Below are 13821 nucleotides of genomic sequence, written 5' to 3'. Positions count from 1 at the left end.
CTGCCTTCCACCAAGGCTTCTGTTAAGTCAATCTCTAACTAGCACCGGCCAGGCTGCTTCACCACTATTTACCTCTGTTGCTGTCAGAGATTTTGAGATGGTGTCTCCACCATCTTATTTTTCAATAGCTGTGCCTCCTGTTCAGCCTTAACGATGGCTCCTGTGCACAGCTCATTCCTCAGTTCAGCCTGCAATATGCTTCGGATGAACATCGTTCTTATTCTTGCACAAGAGCATAACTCATCAGGTTCAGAAAGAGCCGGATCTCAGCAATAACCATTATTTTAGTTTGTGTAGTACACACTTGCTTCCCTTTCAGCACATTAGTTTGTCCAAGAACTGAAGTAATTTCAAATCTCTGAGCCATCACTGTGATGTGCCAGCTACTGAAGCCCCCAAGCCCAAGGGTGCTCATGCCGCTCTTTGAATCACACCAGCACTTGCAGGAGGTTGCAATTGTCTGCCAGTAACTTTATTCCTATGCACATAGTTTCCCTCTGGACAGCCTGTGCTTAGTGCTTTTGCCTACCCAACGTGGCTCGTGGGCATCATCTGGCCTAGGACCCAGTGAGGAAAAAGTTTCTTTTATCCACTGCTTGTCTGAACTTCTGGTCCATCACCTTCTCTAATGGGGTAATTGCTACACTAGCCACCACTTCTTCAAGTGCATTAAGGTTTGACAAAGCAGCCCTCCTCTGGCAGAGTGTTAAGAGCTAATGCTCATAAAGAAACCACCTTTCTATTTGTACATTTCCAGTTCTCCAGCAGCAACCTGGACCAGGAGTTGTGGCTGTAGAAAGCAGGCAGTTGCCAAGGGCAACTTGCAAAATGCTCATAGATCTGCCTCCTGCTTTGCTTGTGCCAAGATGCAGGAAGAAGAGGCTCATTTCTCTTTCTGAGGGAAAGCACATGGACTCAGCTTAGTGGAGGGTGGCAGGCCCTGGCACCAGCCGTGCTGCTCCCTGCTCCTCTCTAATGGGCGGCAGTAGCAGCGCCGAGTCCAAATCTGAGCTCTTCTCCTGGCTCCTAGTCAGCTCTACTCCTTCCTCGTACCCCCTTGCTGCAGGAGGATTTTGCTCAGTTGAGCTGTGCCCCTCGTTTCTGGAGGGCAGGCCGAGTTGTCCGCCTCCCTCCTGCTGGGCACAGCTCCGGCTGTGACCTGCTCCACACATTGCCCTGGCCCCTCGCCTTCCTCTGGCAGGAGTGATACAAATCCCTTGGTGTAAGGGCTCTCGTCCCCAGGGATGTCCTGCCCCTCTGGGTGTGCACAGGGCCAAGTCCCCTCCTCCCAGCCCCTCTCTGCCCCCCAGTAAACCCCAGGGGTGCTGCCTATCTGCAGTGCTTCTTTGTTATCCGGCAGGGCCAGGTCCCTGTTTGTCGCTGGCTATCTCGGAGGGATGGTGGTGGGGGCTATATTGTCTGAAGCTGATAAAAAGCAGCTGGGTGGATATTTTAAACAGAACAGTCGTTGTATCTGTAAATCTGTAAAAACAAATGCCAAGAAAAACCTTCAGCGAGTTTATAGTCCTATTTTGTGTTTCCAGTCCTTCATCTCCAGCTTTTCTGGCTCTGAAGAGGGGATGCTGGTAGCACAGGCATTTGTGGCTTCAGACACAGTCTTTGGCCAAAGGTCCAAAAGTATATAACATAAAAATTCCATTTCTTTTTCAGTTTGGGTTTTCTCCCTTTCTCCTTGTCATTAAGAGAATATGTTTGCTGCCTATTCCAGGTGAGATGAAATGTACCCTGTGAATCAATGGGCCACTTTGTTCCGCTCCATTTGCTGCAGACCTGCCTTTATATATGGGGAGTACGGCCATTTGGAGAGCCTGGATTACTCCAGTTACTGTGCTGAAATACATATACCCAACCTGCTGATCAAAAGCAAGGAAAAAGGAGGTTTATTCTCATCCAGGTCACAAAAACTTTCCAATATTTTCCTCATAGCTGTGGGCTCCCAAAATACTACTCTTCCCATTAACCATTTTTCTTGAGCTTTCCGAAACTCTATGACTTAACTATCACTTCAAGTCATTCACCATGATTTATTTACCATCTAATCCTGTTAATTCCTACAGGGGGATTGTTTCTTTGTTTCAAGCCTAATGAACATATTATGCTGTGTTTTCATCTAGTGGAGAAATGACAAATGTGGTCAGAGCCTTGCTTAGCCTCCGGGTGTTGAAGAGCTTGCAGAAGGAGCAAAGAGGGAAGTGAGTGCAGGAGAGGACAGAAAAAAAAAGGTTTCCCCATCCTTTTTCTGTTGCCTTTTCTCCCACTGTCTGGCCAGGAGGTGGTAGGACTTTGCTCTTCCTATTTCACTTACACCTTTAACATCTGTGAAGGGAGAAAATTAGGAGGCAAATTCCAGAAAGGAAGAAGAGCTATTTAAGTTAGCAGGCAGTGTCAGGTCAAGGAGGATATAAACTGGCAGTGAATAAATTTTGGGTAGAAATGAGAAGGAGGTTTCCACCATTAGAAGAGCTCAGTTTTGAAGGCTTTGTGTTGCTTCTTGAGGTTATGGGACAGTGTGAGCTGTAATTGAGAACTCGTATTAATCTAAGCTGTATCTTCATTACTGAAGTAGTTATAATCTGTTTTCAGGAGTTTGCAGATTTAATAGGCTGTCTGTTTTGGTGTCAGAATAATACTTTCTCCCATTGTGATTAAACTGAGGAAGGACAGGTGTTTTTATTTCATATTTGTCTGTTTTTCCACCCATATGTCATTATGGCAATATGTCTGGCACAGGGTGTGGGCATAAATATGGAGTACATTTTATACATTTGCAGTACTTAGTGTAATAATTACTTCAAAACTTGAAGCTGGTATCCAGCATGGATAGGAGGTTGAAGTATGATCTCCCAGAAATGAAGAGCAGAGTTTTTTTTTCTGGTAAACTGCTGAAAAAGGAGACACTGCATGTTGGGAGCCCCCCTCTGTGCTTCTCTCTCTCTTTTTAAGGCAAGAAGATGTCAGATGGCTAAAGCTGTTTTCTGTACAGAGGCTGAGGACAGTTGACCATGGATTCTAAGTTATATGGTGGGGGTCCTGTAACTCCTACACTGAATCCACTTAAATGCTTGGATATGTTGAGCTAATAAAGTTGCAGCCTGCTGCTGAAATCCATCTCAGAGTCTGTCTTCAATAGCCTCCTTGTAGTGATTAATGACAGCAAGCCCGTTGCTGTTTGCAATGAAGGATTTGCTTGTATCTGTCTGCTTTTGCAGATAGTGAAGTTTCAGATAACGGATTATAGTTCCTGTGGTTCTTTGTTGCCTAGAACACGACACAGAAATTTTACACCCCCGTAAATTGTTGTCAAATGCTGCTATTCTGGTTTAGTAATCCACGTGTTCGTTTTGCGTAGCTGTAACTGAATAGTTACGGTATAATGTTGGGAGGAGAACTGGGACGCTTGATTCCAGTGATGTTGCTGTATCAGTAGTTCAGAGAGCTTTTATCTTCCCAGTACATGTATGCTAGAATATTTTTATACATACTAGCAGCCCAGGAAAGAATAATTAACATGGTGATTACCGGTAATTCACAGTCAATGGCTTGTTATATTTACAAAGAACTTCAGAAGTCCTCTTTCCCTTTTTCGTGGTGCTTCTGACCATAACATTAAAAAAAATATTTTTTTCTTAAAAACATAATGACATGAAAGCTGTTCAAGTATAAGCAAAATAAACTGTAGGAATTAATAAGCTATTAAATGTGTTGTACGTAATTGCCAAAAACCATTCTCTAATTGTATTTCAATAACTGTTTGTAATTTAAATATTCTGCAGTCCTTGATGGGATGAAAAGATAGAAAAGAAAGAAATTCATGTGATCAAAACATCGAATTTCCCAAGACCGTGTCTTGGCTGTTGCCAAGGCTCCTGATGCCTTGATGATGTCTTTCTTCTCATGGTCAAACCTCAGACAAAGAAATGGACTTGCTGGAGTTCCCTCCTCTCATCTTCCTGCTACAACTGAAAATATGTTTTAGATTTCTTCAGTGCTTTGTGCAACAGCTTCAGGCATTATGTAGATCTCTTGGTTAGAATCGTAGCACAGTGTTAAATATTTTTGACTGCTGAAAGCATCTATATCGTTTATAATATGGCTGTGAGGTCCAACATACATGCGTGTATACTTGAAAAGTGTATTTCCATTTGGTTTGGTACCAGATACAATGCATATAAGCACTGCAGGTTTGACGTGTGCAGCCACATTTTTTTTGACTTTGTTAAAGGCAATTTCTCCTGTCACACTCAGGTGAGTGATTAAAAACAAATATGCAGATTTCTGCAAACAGATTTCATCCACTTGACTTTTAGTGCTTAAAACCCAGTTATATTATTGAAATTTTATTCACTTTATTTCTAATTTTGTGTTACATTTATAGATTTTTTCTTTTTTTTTTTTCTTTTTCATCGTATCCTTCACTTTGGACTCTTCCAGCATCCTTCTCATCAAAATTCAGCTGGTTATTTCTTTACTGAAGGAAGGCAGGGAGAGGCAGGAGAGCATTGGGGAGATTCCCATTCATCAGTTCGTCAGTGCTGATGGAGCTGAATGAAATGTTTCCACTCCTTCAGTTTCTATGGCCTAATATTCACCACCTTCTGACTCCTTGGCTTGTGCCCATGGCACTGTGCACTGAATTCCCAGATGGTCTCCACACTGAAATGCTAACCAGTCCTGGGAATGTTTGGCTTCCAAGACTAGGCAAAACTGGGTGTATTGAGTCTAGCATAGTGAAAGGCCAACGTGCACCCACCCATGTAATAATTTACAGATACATATGAATCCTTCATATTCTGGAAGATATTTTTCATGGATGTGCATATGTATGACCCATTAAATTGAGTAGCAGTTACGTGTGTTCTCAGAGAGGAGAATAACTTCTGTGTTTTCCTTCTTACAGGGCATATGCTGTTACGATATATATTTTTAATTGATTAAGAGGTGGGAACAGTAACAGCATATCTGATCCAAGTTTTTAGCAAAAGACTCTTTATTGGCTTCCCTAATGTAAAACATTATTCTAGGCATGATCCCAAAGGCATTTTTAATCATCAGGCTGGATGAAAAGAATATACATTTCTAAGTATCCTGGAAGTACTAGTAATTTAAATTATAAGTTTGTCTTGTTAACATTTTGTTTGGTGGGCAATACGCCACAATTCAGAAATGTTAAACAAAATCCTGTCTTTTTTTTAAAATAAAAATATATTTTAGGGCTTTGGAAGGTTTTCCCTTCTCAGTCCTTTGCCATTTGTGTGGTAGGATCTCAAATACTTCTCAGAAATACTCCCCTAGTTACTAGCAGAGAACTGGTCCTTGCACTCTGAGTTTGGGGTGGCTGCCATGTCCCAAGTTATTGTCCAGTAGAGGTCCATGCCGTGAGGATCCTGAGACCTATTAACTTGTCCTAGGCATTATATGATCAAAAATGGTGCCTTATACCAAAAGCACACAGAACGTGACCGTGGTATTTTCAAGTCAAGTAAGAGGCTGTGGCTGGAGTCACAGTTTTAGCTTATGCTCACAGGCAGTTGTGGAGGTTGCCTTCTGCAGGTTTAACTTACCTGCTTGGGACTGTAGCCCTCGCTTAGCACTTATCTGGTGCCTGCAGCCATAGCATGTGCTTAGCAGTGCTTCCTTGAGAGGTGCTCTCTTGAATTCCCCTATCATTGTATTTTCACATTTTAAATAATTCTCAAATATTTTTATACTAAAGGCATATATAAACAATTATATATACTTACGAATATGCATGGACGACAGACATTTTCTTAAAAAAAAAAAACTACCTCCCTTTCTTTTGCAAATGATTTACAGTATGAGATTCTATCATTATTTTCATAAGCTCATACCATATGAAAATGTAGCATGGACTGTCTCAGAGCTATTGAAATTGATGATGAAAACCATAAAGTTAGGGAAGTACACGACTGTATGACAACTATTCATATGTCCACTTTGAAATAAGAATACACCACGTAAAAGTTAAGTTTTATGAGCAGACATGTTAGCACGACCTCTCATTGAGGTCTCCTATTAATTTCTACTAAAAGACTCAGTTCTCAATTGTTTATAACTCCACCATCTGTTATCTGCTTAGACTGAAATTTCCCTTAGCATGAACTTAGCTGTGCTGTATTGGTTTGCAAAACTTCAGCCAGAATCGTTCATCCGGTAGGAGGAAATGGCTTCAGCCACGTTAAAACTCCTTTTCTAACAGTACGTGAGCTTGCTTTGGAACGAGCTTCTTGGTATGAGGATGGGGAAGAAGGGTCATGGCATAGGATTTTTCTCATATGATGAAACTGAAAACCTGGTCAAATGTGTCCTAAAAACCAAAGCCATTGTGTGCAGATGCTCCGTAGCAATACTATAGACTATAGTCTCTATAATTCTAACGAGAAATCCCTTGCATGGAGAGCGTCTCAGGCCACTAATACCTCTCGTGTGTGACTGGAAATTGTGTTTCTGACAACAGAGAAGGGTGGTGGTGAGCCCTAGCTTCAGAGGGTATGTGCCTAGCCCAGCCTTGCGTGGGGGTGCCATTCCAAGTAGGATGGAGTTTGATGGAACAAGCATAGTCCTTCCTGGGCAATTGCTTTGTGAAGGACAGTTGGCAGACAATGCTGAGCATTTGAGAGATCACCTTATCACATTCAGTGGCAGTATTATGACCCAAAAGGCTGCCATCCTGCCTTAACATGTGGACTCACAAGAGCTTCCCATCATGCCCTTCAGAGGTCTTACTCCTGATCTCTTCCCAGAGCAGCTGGGGAGCACAAATGGAACATCATTGCTCTGGTTCCAGCTTCTATTAGGGGACAGGCTTAAAATTCCAGCTTCCTCCCATCTCTGTCCATTAGCTGCATTTGTGTGTGTGCGCCTTTGTGTGTTTCTATTTACAAGGAATCAATTGCTGCTGTCTAAGACATATCTGCCTCTGTAATTCTTGCTGTGTCTAGCGTGATGAGTCAAAAGATGTGCCTGAGCAGCACAGATGTAGTAAAGATTTGCCATATTGCTAACAAAGGTCTGCAGTTTTCAATAAACTGAACTGTGATTATTTAAGGCAGAACTGTGGTTTCCTATGTTTTGTCATTTTTTCTTCCTTCTTCTTGTTATTTATCTTGTTTGACCCCAAAAATAAAATAAATTACTATTTAACTGTTTACACATGAAAGATGAGAGATATAATTCAAATATTGTTACCTGCAATGGACATTTTATACTCTCTGAGAGATTTTCAAGTGAAGAAAAAACTTATAAACAGAGAATAGAAAGGAGATAGTATAAAATTTGGCATAGCAATTATTTGGTTCCCCCTTCCCCCTCATTTCTGTGTATGTTCAATCAGTTATTTTGGTGGGTGAAATATTAAAAGTGAAACCAACCTTCTGGTAACAAAATCTCACTTCAAAAGTGAATTTGCTTTGGCTGGGCAGCCACTGTGCATGGATGCTGTTATCCTCTGCTTAGTGCTGTTTTTTGGTGGGTCTATTCTGGTTGGAGGCTTGAACTAGATGGTGACTCCAGTTTCTGAAGGAAACATCTTTATGAAACAATCTAGAGTTTTTACTGGAGATTTTCTTCCCAGCATCAAAACTTTGTGCATAACTTCATAGTGACTATTATGTTGAGCTTTTTAACATGAAATGAAATTACTGGAGTGAGTAACATATTGTCTGAAATGTATAGTTTCAGTCAGGGTTCAATTAAATTAACCCAAATACTCCTTCTTATGGGATAGAGAGACTCCCAAACAAAAGCCTGAAATATCCTTGGGAACGGATGTGACGTTGGTCAAAAATCCATCTCCCTGATGAGGAACAGAAATGCAAAGGAGAGGCTTTTTCTTAATATTTGGGTAGGGAAATAAATGCAAGTTACCTGAGGTTCTCCAGCCAGGGGTGGTGACAGCCCAGCCTGGGTGCCTGTGCCCCAGCAGCATGGTGTTTACTAAAACCAGAATGTCCAGTTCTGAGAATTGATGTGAAGCTTCAGAAGTGAAGATCAAGCCTAAAAGCTCTTCATTTTTTTTTTTTTATAAAACCAGAAATAGGTATTCATGAAAGGAGGGACTCCTGGAGGGCAGCTCAGACCAGGACTTAGTCTCGGCTGAAGACTAGAGAGCTGTGGAGAAGCTAATAAACACTTGTCTGATGTGAACTTTGAATTATGCAGACACACAGAAATCACAAGGAATGATGCAGACTCAGAAAGACAGAAGGTAGTCTTTAGCTGAAAACATCTGCAAGGTATTTACCAAAAGTGTAGCTATAAAATACAGCTCGTAAAGTCCTATTAATCTGTACAGCCTTTAATCTGTACAGCCTGGTAAGGAAGGGTATTTCACACAGTCTAGCAACTGGGCAGCAAGTCTTTAACAGACAAAATTGGTGAAGAAGGTTTTGGTTAATGTGGCTAAAATAAAAAACATCTGCTTTCATATGGATGCATTCTTGCACATTAAATAAGTAAAAAAAAGATTAATATTTAAAGAAAATTACTGTAAATAGAGAATGTGATTAAAAATGATGTTGCATGAGAATTATTCTTTTATAAAGATTATGAAGAGGCGGTTATTTCTTTTTTGTGTTGTGTTACCTTAGGTTAATCGGCATTTATTTCACAAGAAGAATTCAATGAGACAATATTAGAATCAAGTAGTCAATTTTATGGGTTATGTTATGAATGATCGTTTTGAATATCAATACAAGAATTGTGACAAGAATGACTGTAACATTTAAAGAAAAAAAGAAATGTATAAGAAATGAAATACAGGCATAAAAATGTAGAATTATCTTTCTTCAAGCTCATTTGCAAAATTCAGAATATTCAGTCCAGCACTGGACTTTATAAAGGAAAAATATTGGGTTTGTTTATATTATTTAAAGCTTATATAAAGCAGCAGTTCTTAATGACATTAGGATTTTTTAAATTACATTGTTACTTTATTCTTTTAGGAGACTTCTAAATTTTCAGTGTTTATTTTGTTTATGTATGTGATATGCATTGGAAAGAGATTAAATCTCATTATAAGAGTTTCTTTGGCAATTAGCCCCCTAAACCAGTCTCAAATCCTGTTTTTTTTGCCAGTTTTGCAGTAGGGAACTACTTAGATTTCGTGTATTTTTTTAAGTGCTCGAGTAGAAGAGCACCTAAGAACAAAGCTCCTCTTTTTGACTGCATTTTTCTTCTTATCCACGACATTTTATTCACGTCACGGTGAATCAAATCTGCTCCTAGCCAAGAAGTACACAATCAGAGAGTAGGGATGAAATGGAGTGATATTCCTGAAGTGTCCCTTTACTTCTGCCCCAAAAACTAATTCCACATGCTCTCATTGTGTTTCTAAATAAGTTTGAACCTGGGACTTGTTTCTTTGTAACCTGGCTATTAGACTCTTTTTCCACTGGCACGAGGCAAACAACTTGTTGTGTTCGCTCAGCTCAGGGCCCCATTTATGCAGACAAACTTACTGTGCCAGAAGTTGCATGAGACGTCATACTGCCCCAGTTGTTTTAGAACAGGATACTGTGACATGGTAAACTTTCCTACATAAACATTTACCTATGCAGAATTTATGCCTGTACTTTTTTGCTTTTTTTAAAAAAAACAAAATTCACATTTTTCATTCTTGAAGTGGTGAAGACAACTTTCACATATATAATACTACATTGCTTTTTCTTGTTTGCAGAGAAAAGGGTATTGTCTACTATGAAGGCTAAATCTTTCCTTTAGATTTACAGCATTATCTGCACACCTACTTAGCTGAAAAGGATGAAGAGCCAGGAGTCAAATGAATGGTCACTGCCGGGCTTATGAGCCCAGGAAAAAAATAGTGAAGGAAAGCAACCTCAACATATTTTATTTCCCACTAAATGATGATAAACATAGCATAAATTAGCTCTCCTAATGACCCTATCTATACTAACTGTCATGTGTGGGTATCTGAGTGGAATGCAGTCTGTTAGCAATCTTTGCAGTTTCAGTGTTTTGGCTATAGATGGAGAGCACTGTACACATTGACTTAAAATACCGCAGTAAGTGAGAAGCAATTGTTTAGTGCAGGCTTTGGAAAGCTCTTCCTAAGAATGAAATGCCGACAAGTAACTGGGTATGTTCACCAAGGAAGTGGAGTGATTCGAGCATTATTATGAGGTATAACTAAGAGAAATTGCTGAAATAAAAACAAGAATTGGAGAGCTACAAGAATTTAATTCTAATTAATTAATGTGTTTGATTGTATGATAACTTGGAAATTACTGCCCAAAGAAAGCTGTTAAAATGCTGTTTTTGAGATGTTTATAACGAGAATGGATATGCTCTACACAGATCAAAATGGGACTGATTCTGGACACAGTAATTCATCGGGAGGCCTTTCTACTTTTCCTTTATTTTGTCCTGCAAATCATCACCCAGCCTGGGAAAAGTGGGAAGGTTTGTCTTTATTTGATATTAATATATGCTAACAGCCTTTAATTGATGTAATTGTGTAATGACATTAGTTTACCCTTTATGAAGATTTGACTGTATTTAATGCTGGGAAAAACCCTGGGTTCGGCATGGTGGTCCTTAGGCCACCACTGGTCCAGCACTGTGGCCCTGAGCAGAAGGGCTACAAACTGTGCAGGTTTCAGCAAGAGTCGTGGCCGCAGCATGACTGCATTAGCACAACGAGGACTGTCTCTTTGCAGGCAAATGGCTGTTCTGGGTACAGTGCGCAGGAGATGCGGCTCTGCTTCAGCGCCCACAGATAGCTTGGTTGGAGTGAGCTTAAATCTCTCTGCGCCAGGCTCCACCGTGAGGCACAGAGTGGCCTTGAAAAGCCTTGGGATAATTAACTTTTACTTTAGAAGTCTTGCCCCGCTGAACTCCACAGCAAAACAGCAGTTGACTTCACAGGGATAAAACCTGTCTCTTATTCTTGCTAGATTTGAACTAGAAATCTCAGCTTCCACTAAAGCTAATGGAAGTCACATGCACGTTCCAGGAGGAGAGCGGATCTCTTTCATCTCTTGAGTACCATGCTCCTCTGTGGCACTTCCAAGGCTGCATCAGTTATCGCGGGTCCGTTTATTTTAATGATGCAGCAGGAGTGTCCTAACTTCCTATGAAGGTACTTTGTTGTAATTATCTTGTATGTCTAGGGGCACCACAAGGGGTTACATTTATTTTACTGCCAAAGAACTGTTGTTTCAGCTGCAGTTCTATGAAGAAACAATCACATCTCCAGCAGTTTGTTAGATTAATCACAGGTGTGTAATCCCAGCACATACCCTAGAGGGTATATCCTTTGACCCGTTTCCTTTTTTAAAGGGGAAACTCTGAATTAATATCAGTTGCGTTGCTTATCATTGTTCATGTTGGGTTTCTGCAGGATGCCAAATAAATAAAATAAAAGCTTCTATCACCTTTATTTTACTTCTTTATAAATGAGTACTGTAATTTAATAAACCTGAAGTGGTCATTGGCAAAATCCCCTGGAAAACTGAAAGCTAATGATAAGGGTCTGAATATAGAACTGGTTCAAGAACTAAGTAAAACCTGTAGAAGGGAAGAACTTGTCTACCCTTAGCACCTAGCTGTGCTTCAGTGTTTCATCCCAATGGCATTAAAGTAATTAGCTCTTCAACCCATTACTTACTGTAGGTAGGTAGTGGGTAAAGATCATTTCAGTAATCTATATGTTCATTGCACAAGTTTAAAATAGAATCACCTTTGATTTTAAGGTAGCAGTTGTTCCTTCAGGATAATAGTAGCATCAAGGCTCTGAGTTTTCCAGTTTCATTCAATGCCTGGTGTACAAGCCAGCATCAAGTGAAGGCTAAGAGTCTTTAGAGACGAAACTGAAAGTTTTCTGGACTATAAAAGGTTTTTACATTTCAATTATGCAACCATCTAACGCAGAAACAAGTAAATATCCAAGAACTAGACCTTTTGTAAACTGCAGTATGTTTAAAAGCCTCATCTGGGGAAAGTTTAATGAGTATATGAGAAAGAATATGCATTTGCCTTTATTATAATTTGAATTTCTACAAAACAATAACCTTAGGAACAGAATCTCTGTAGGGGAATGCATTTCTGTACATTAAAAATAAATATGTATAATGATTCATAGAAAAATATGAACTGTTTTACTTAGGAGTATATTTTTATATAATTTTGGCTGCTTAGCCTTCTGTTTATTTTTTGGAAATGAGGTTTTTGTTTTACTTGAAGCCATGAACATGGTGGGTTGGTATCAGTGTTTACCGCAGCACTCCAGAGACATATGTGCACTGTGAGAAACTGGGATTAAATATTAGGGCTTCAGTATAGCTGGATCTGCATTTGTATAATTCCATGGTGAGCCCTATCCTTGAACAAATTCAGATGCAAGAAAAATCATTGCTGAAGGATTGTTTCCTACCAAGACTCAGCTCTGAACCAAAACGTAGCACTATACGAGTCAGAGAATGTGCACCCAAATAGGTATTTAATTAAGGCGATGAATGCAAGTGATGAATGATTACTGGCATGGATTTTGAAAGGGCTTGTGCAGGAATGCAGCTTTCCCAAGCAGAGAGCCCTGTGACCTGCTAGTCTGTGGTGGTGGTGCAGATATGAAAAAATTGTGAAGAGATGAGGAAGTTTGGGAAAAACACTATTCTGGAAGGGGTTAAACCCAAATTTTCTTGCTGCCTGTATTCTTCACTCATGCTGTCCTGAAAGTCTAGAATGATTCTTGGATATTTAGAAGCTGACCTTAATATAAGTATTTTGTATGCTATGCCCTAAATATACATCTTAGGTATGCCCTGAGGATCTGTTCAATACGCATAGTACATCCTTAGTTTCTCAGTTTATCACCAAGCACAGGAAATCAAGTTTGTTATTGTTTTAGCAGTAGTCTCTCTAGGAAAGGAGTGGTCTGGTTGGTTTTGCAGAAGAAGGCATAGCTGTGGTTCTTCAAGGTATTCATACAAAATGAGCCCAAAGAGGATTCAGGTCCCTTGTGGGATTTCTTTCTTGGACAGGGTATTAAAAGTAATAACCTTTAACTGCTATTAATAATCTATTAACTCCTTTGATGGCTCTAGTGAACACAGCTGTGTGGCAGGAAATCTTGTTTTGGGAGAATGGATGTAGAGAGTACACCCTGAAAAAGATATTTGTGGGAAGAAGAAAAGGGATTTAAAAAAAAAAAAAGTGCCTTGTCTCAGCTGAGCACTTGTTCTCATATTATTGTGCTTTACAATAGCATCATATTCAAAGACCAATTAACACTTTTATGAACACAGCATGACAGGTGAAATAGTTCACATGTTTTTTGCTAAAGACAAGGCTGTTTTCTGCTAGGGGGAATTCATACTAAGGCTTTCTCAAAACAGACACTACTTGAAAGAATTAAAAATAACAATGTATAATTCTGCAAAAAACTGCAAAAAAGAACATTAATTTTTTTGCTGTAAGGTTTTCTTTAGAGTCACTGTGATTGAGGTAGTGATAAATGCCTGTTCTTCCTACATGAGGCTGTTCTGTTGCAGTAGTAGAAGATTAATCACAGCAAATGACTAATACTGCAAATATAATACCTAATTTTTCAAGGCTGTGGAATAAATTTTTAGAATTTACAGACAAAAGAAACTGAATGATCATAAATCCTGGTCAAGGGGGGCATTTTGTATTGTTATTGTTATTTGAATTTTAAATTGGGAAATGATAGTGATTTTACTGAAATCAAAGGGGAAAACTTGTAGTGATTTTAATTAAGCAGAATTTCATCCAAGATCCCTATTCAAAGTGTTTCCTTAACAAGAA

This window comes from Cuculus canorus, chromosome 2 (genome assembly GCF_017976375.1).
Source record: "Cuculus canorus isolate bCucCan1 chromosome 2, bCucCan1.pri, whole genome shotgun sequence".
Lineage (NCBI taxonomy): Eukaryota > Metazoa > Chordata > Aves > Cuculiformes > Cuculidae > Cuculus > Cuculus canorus.
This window is presented reverse-complemented; position numbering follows the sequence as displayed.